Below are 6,929 nucleotides of genomic sequence, written 5' to 3'. Positions count from 1 at the left end.
TATTAAAAAAATATGAATTTTTGGGCTTAATAGCAAAATCTCCACTATATTATTATTTATAATTGTTACAAATAATAGACAAAGAGAAAAAAGAAAAGACCCTCCCAAAAAACAATATGGATAAATATTTAAATTCTGATTTCCACCTTCTTTGTTCTCTAACCAATTTATAGATCTATTGGTGTAAACTTCAGAAACCATCCTCTAAGTATTGGTATTTATCTTGCTGCATAATATGTAATATATATGGAAGAGATTCTTGCTTGAATTTAGTTAAACTTCTATTATGTATATTATACTGTTAGTTTTGCCATTATTGCATATTCTCCAAGTTTCAGTTCCCAATGTGATTTTGTCAGTATTGTCTTTTTTTCCAGTGATGTCCAAAGTTTGTTTATTCATGTGTTCTGGAATCATACCTAATTAAAAAAATACAATGTGGTTTCAGTTCAAATTTGATTCCTAAAAGTCTCTGATTACGTCTTTCCAATATTTGGGGGGTTTTTTGCATGTCCACCACATATGGTAGAATGTTCCTTCTGTCTCATGGCATTTCCAGAATTTATTACTGTATGATTTATCTATTTTGACAATTATTAACAGAGTTGTATACCCTCTGTAAAATACCAGTTTTCTCTCAAACCATAGCTTGGGGTAAATTTTATAGACTTGTTCTTCCCACTGTTGTATTAGGACTGTTTCTTTGAAGTTTTGCATCCAATTTATGTTTTTTATTTGTTCTGTCTCTGTATCATATCTAAGTAGAGGTTTTTCTATATGGCCTAATAAGTAGTCTTGATCCTTCATAAGCATTTCAGATGCTGTCATTTTTCTTAATTCCCTCCCTCATTTCTGAGGCCAGACTATTCTTCCAGCAATCTGTAGATACATCAGCCATGGTATGTACTGGCCTTCACTAAGTAATTCTTGCTGTGGCTTTGATTTGTTCATGGGGTTTGAGGGGACCATGCTTGCATATGGAATTGCACTTTTCTTACTGTAGTTATCTCCAACATGAAAAACATTCAGAGCAGAGGCTAATGGTGAAATTACTGGACTTGCTATTTTCCTCATGGAGTTCCATACTTTTATCAAGCTTCGTCTTACACTGTGTCCTTTTAGGTTTTTATCCTCTTTTGTGTCTCTGTACCATAAGTATCTATGGACCCCATTAACTAGGCCGGCTCCTTCCAATATTGACATTGTACTGCTCAGGGAATTAATCCTCCTGTTAACCATGACAAACAGCTTCCTCTATAATACAGTTTGAAATTTAGAAGAGCAAGTACTGTAACATTTCTTGACAAGTAAAACAGCTAAATGTTGCTACCATGTTTTCTACATTCCAGGCAAATCTGAAAGATTGTACACTGTTGACAGAAATTGGATTGTGCTGTAGAGGTTCTCATTGGTGAAGAACAAATAGGAGATTCTACCATTTGAAGAGCAACCTACAGTGAATCTACAAGGGAAGAGTTCCTTTGAGTATAAATTGTTTCACCAGAACTAGTGTTCTTGTTTAATGATGGATTTGCTGTACTGCCCTCTTAGCTTTTTCAGATCAGTTATTTTCTATATTCAACAGCATCCTCTGCTATTCATAGCAATGTCATATGTCCTACACATGTGCTAAATCCCTAGGGTTGCATCACAGAGAGGCAGATGTGTGACATGCAAAGATGTCTTCAGTCATAACTTGGAACAGTTTATATATCGGTTTGGACTCAATGCACCAAGGAGTGTGAATGTTCCTGTCATACTCCTGATATTTGGCTCCTTCTTTCTCTTTTTACCTCCAGAAGGCTGGGACTAGTGAGGCCGGCCTGAAGATACAGTTGCATGCTAATTACAACAGCACTCTATGGTTTGGTTTTGTGCAAATCACACAAAGCACATTTTGAAAGCATGTACCCCGGTAACCTAATCTCCCTCTGAGGTGAAATATCTTGGATGCCCTCTGGAATGGAACATTCCATTAGCGGAATCCCTCCAAACCTAAATGCATCTCTGCAGGGCAGAGTGACAGGCACATTAAAGGCTTTGAGTTTGGCTCCTTGCAACCAGGTGCCTCCTCCTTTCTAAACCCAGCAAAGAACTCACTCAGCATGGAGTTACTCCCCCATTTCCTAAAGATGTCAGTCAAATGCAGATCCTTGAAAGTTCAAGCGTGGCCAAAAGGAAGCAGATTTCAAAATACCCCCTCTCTCCCCTACTCCCCATCACACTCTCTCTCTCTCCCCTTGGTCTTTCATTTCTTCCCCTTCCCTGCAACCATCAAAGGAAGAAAGAAAAAAATTCTAGAGTCATCAAATTATAATCTGTGACTCCTGTAATATTAATCAACACAACCCTCCCTCAACTCTTTTGCTTCCCTAGGGATCAGCTGCTCTAGATGGGTATTGCAGGTTTGTGAAGGGGTTAGGGGAGAATTTCTTAGTTCTCACTAGTAGTGTTGGATTATAGTTCAGGCCACTGTCAGATTTTCAAAGAAGCTAGAAGATTAAAGGCTTTCATTCACTTACAGCAATGTTGCATGAATGAATAGAAGAGCTGAAGTTCTTTCTTATGAAACTTACATATGTATCTTACATATGTCATTGCAGTTAAACAGACCAGGGTCTTATTTTCTGTCCTGTTTCTGTATGAAGTGGTGTTCTACATACGAATCCCAAGTTTCCCTCTGTTTGAAGGAACTTCCATGGGGACCCACAGAGAGACTTAGGCTACAGCTTGGCCTACTGTCCACTTCTTGACAGGACTTATTGGACAACAAGGAATAGAACATAGGGTGACCCTTGTCTTTTATCCTACAGCAGTGTTTTTCAACCTTGGCTGGGGAATTCTGAGAGTTGAAGTCCAGACATCTTAAAGTTGCCAAGGTTGAAAAATACTGTCCTAGAGCAATATCTGCTATGAACCTGAAGCTTGAGAAAAGGAATGCAGGAAGCTGTGTTATGCTGAACTGGTTTATCCATCTAGTTGGGTATTGACACTATGGATTTCTCCAACTTGCTGCCATCTGGGGGGATTGGGATTACAGCTCCCACAATCCCCAACTGTCAGCCATGTTAATATTGGTTCTTGAGTTGTTTATACATTGTTACAGGAATAGGCATGTCAGGTTACCATCATCCTTACTTTTCATTATTTCAGCACTTACTTGAAATACTTAAAGCAAAAGTGGTTTAGTTAAATAGCAAGTTTTGGAAAATGAATACTGTTTATACTGCATGATGACAATACATGCATTTTATAAGCATGCTTTAAAATTGCTTGCAATGACTTCTGTAGATGATATTTGAAATTTTCTAGGACTAACCTCTGTAACTTTTAACAATATTGTTATTTCCAAGGTTAAAGGAGAAACTGAATATTCTCTTGAAATGTTACATATACTGTAGCTATATTATCTTTACCATTACTTATTGGGAAGAGATTATCCTAGAAACATAGGGATAGGAGTAGGAGATTTACCCCATCTCCCTTCCCCAGTGCAATCTAAGCCAATTTGCTGTATTCCACTTGGAATACTAGATCTGATAAGCTGCAAGATGCCTTAGGAAAACTTGATTTTCAATGGTTACATAGGTGACCTTGGCTGACCTCAGAAAGGTAAGCATGACAGATATTAATACAGTCTGCTGAAGATCTGTAGAGGTCTAGAGTTTTGAGGGAGATGAAAGTGTAGTAGTTAAGGAAGTATTTACATAAGTTAGTTATATTGAACTATCAATTTTGTTGTTGTTGTTCAGTCGTTAAGTCGTGTCCGACTCTTCGTGACCCCATGAACCATATTGCGCCAGGCCTTCCTGTCCTTCACTGCCTCCCTGAGTTTGCTCAGTTTCATGCTCATTGCTTCAGTGATGCTACCTAACCATCTCATCCTCTGCCGTCCTCTTCTCCTTTTGCCTTCAATCTTTCCCAGCATCAGGGTCTTTTCCAAAGAGTCCTCTCTTTGCATTAGATGAAGTGGCGAAAGTATCTGAGCTTGAGCTTCAGTATCAATCCTTCCTAAAAGCAAAGTGTCTGTTTAGCCTTCATCAGTTATGGGCAAAATTCCCTATGGCCCCTTTAAACATGTTCTGTTCAAAGGCTCCTAGTGTTCCCTAGTCAGGCAGCATTGGCAGAGTGAAGTAACGAAGTCATACAAAGGCAGAATGCAGATTTCAGACATAACAAGAAAGTATAGTTTAATGCAAACCAATATTTGCAAAGCATCTTCAGACAATAGTTTCAGATCCTGTTTTACTAGCTACAATGAGTTTTGACATGAACAGAGTTCAGCTACATAAATTGTGATTTAGTGTTGTGCCTTAATCTGGTCTATATCTGAAGAAACGTAACATTTTTAACAAACTCTTTGGATAAGCAGAATTGTGAGCTTCTGCAAAACTCTAAAAAAAAACCAACCCAACAAAATAAAAAAACAACTGCTGGGAGGCTTTGTTTCCATTATCATTTGATGTGTGTGTTATGTAGTGTGTGTGTATATGTGTACACACACATTACAGATTATATATGCAATCAATGAGATTCATTGTTTCTCTTTTTTTTTTAAGCAATGTAGGCAGTCTCAAGAGCGTTCTGTTTCAAAAAGAAGAGTTCTGGAATAGTAAAGAAAAATAGCTGCTAGCATTTCTAATATATTCCTTATATTAGACCAGCTGGGTTAACAGCCTTCTCAATTATGTGGTTAGCTGGCTACAGGCATGTATCATTATTCTACATTAATGAGATGTGTACATTATTTTTTTGCTGGACACAATTCTTCAATATAGCTTTACAGAATCTCCTTTTCTCTAATGTTTCTCTGAAGCCCTAGCTGGGTTAGTTCCCAGTCATTTAAAATTTGGGGATGACTGGGAAGAAAGAAGGTAGTTTGTTTGCTTGTGTTTGGATTTTAATTTGTTACACTGAGATGTTGCAGCAATCATGGCTTGTGACCACATTTAGAACAGGAAGAAACAACAAAGCTAGGTGCTGGGTTGGAAAAAATCTTCTTAGTAATCTAATGTCTGGCTTTACTAATCATGCTAAACCATCATTTGTCTTAGCAAATGAACAAACCATAGTGACCTGGCTCACAAAAACAGGGTGTCATAAAGTAAGGTTTTCAAAATATAATGGTGATATTCACATATCACAGTAAGCCAAAACCCAACAGCATTATGGATTGCAACCATTTGTGAACTTGATCAGTGTAGAATGAAAACTGTTACGATGAGCTTCTTAGTTTTTCTGTAGTGGATTCTTGTTAGACAATGACAAGTCAAAAGCCTGTTGGTGACATTGCACTATTATAGCAAGTGATTCTAATTTGCAAATAAGCAGAGTCCAGGCTAAAATACATTGCAGTTTTGAGAGTTTTCATTTTGATTTTTTGTAAGGTATAAAATACAAAATATGAGAGTTCTTTCCACAGTCAGCGTATACACTTGCTTAATGAAAGAGAACAATATATAAGGCTGAGTATGATCTTGATACTATCAAAAACTATTCTGCAATCTGAATTAATTCAAATGGATTGGATTCAGATTAAGAAACAAACCAGATACCACTAGGCCAAGGGAATAAATCAGAAGTTATACTCTAGATAGCTCTCTCTCTATATTTAGTATATAGTTACACTGAATATATCTCTAAATTTAAGATGATCATCTTTTTTTCCAATTGCCAAAGGAAAGTTAGACAGAAAAAAGGCATGCATTTCCACTGCCAGCCCATCGAAGAAAACTGCTCCATTATTATTTTTTTTATGGGGGGGGGGTAGCCCTTCTTTCAGGTAAACAAAGCAATTTCATTTTTGCAGATAAAGCTTGCTATATTCTTACGGCCAGAACAATCATGAGTCTCGTTGGAATAGTAACTAGGGATAATTTTCAATAAACCTGCACTTCTTTATTTTCCCTTTTTTTTCTTGTCCTGAGTTTCCCAGTAAATTTTAACAGTCAATATTTTAGCTGTTGGAAGAAATTTGGTATGTATTGATATGTATCTGCTCACAGATGCTGTAATCTGTTCCTGGGTTATGCCATTCCAAAAGTGGCATGCAATAACAATGTTTGTAGAAGTTGCTTCTGAATTCTTCAGCTTGAATCCTCTTTAACTTGTACTTTTATTTGCTCTTAGTTGAAAAATGTTGAATAGTATATACTTTCTTTTTGTTTTATGGAGAATTAAATGGCCATACTAGCATATTATGTTGGTAGAGTAACTTAGGTTATATTTGGGATATGTAAATGATTTGAAAAGAACCAACAAGTGCATACATTGTAGTCTATATTTTAGTAATTAGCTATTTAAATTTTTTGATAAAGTTCTGCAATAACTCAACCTATTGGGTAAAACCCAGTGTTGATTTTCCATCTGTAATGAATATGGAAAGATGCTACTTGCCCTTCCTCTGTAGCTCCTTACAGCCCTTCTAAATTTGCTGTGGAGCATAGAAGAATCATCTACAACAAATTTGGTGACATAGGAGGAATAGCCTCCTCCCACTGACTGAAGTAGTTCCATCAGCTGGAGACCTATGTTTTATTCCCTCCACTGCAGTTAAGGTGTTTTGAATATTTTCCCATTTCAATTTTGGAATGAAGGATGATAGGATTATTCCCCTGGGGACAGGTGACTTTTAATTATCAAACTATTAATATTTCTCCTGATTTCTGTTGTTCATCCTCTACTCGCTGCAGCTTTTTGAAGCTATTTTTTCCATTATAGCTTCTGCTTTGGGTAGCTTAGTTACATGGACCAACTTAGTTAATTAGCAGTCACATCATGGCTGGGGAATATCACAATGCTGCCAAGAGGTGCCTACATGTGTACTAGGGGCCAATTTAACCAGTTGATAAAAAGCCGTATGTAATGGGACCCCATCAACTCTGAAAGATTTTCTTTTATTTAATAGTTTTCACATTCTTATCAAAAGA

Source organism: Python bivittatus, unplaced genomic scaffold (genome assembly GCF_059951505.1).
Source record: "Python bivittatus isolate LINGU-HERP-01145 unplaced genomic scaffold, Pbiv_v1 ctg000480_np1212, whole genome shotgun sequence".
NCBI lineage: Eukaryota > Metazoa > Chordata > Lepidosauria > Squamata > Pythonidae > Python > Python bivittatus.
The sequence above is the reverse complement of the archived record's forward strand: the minus strand, read 5'-3'. Positions refer to the sequence as shown.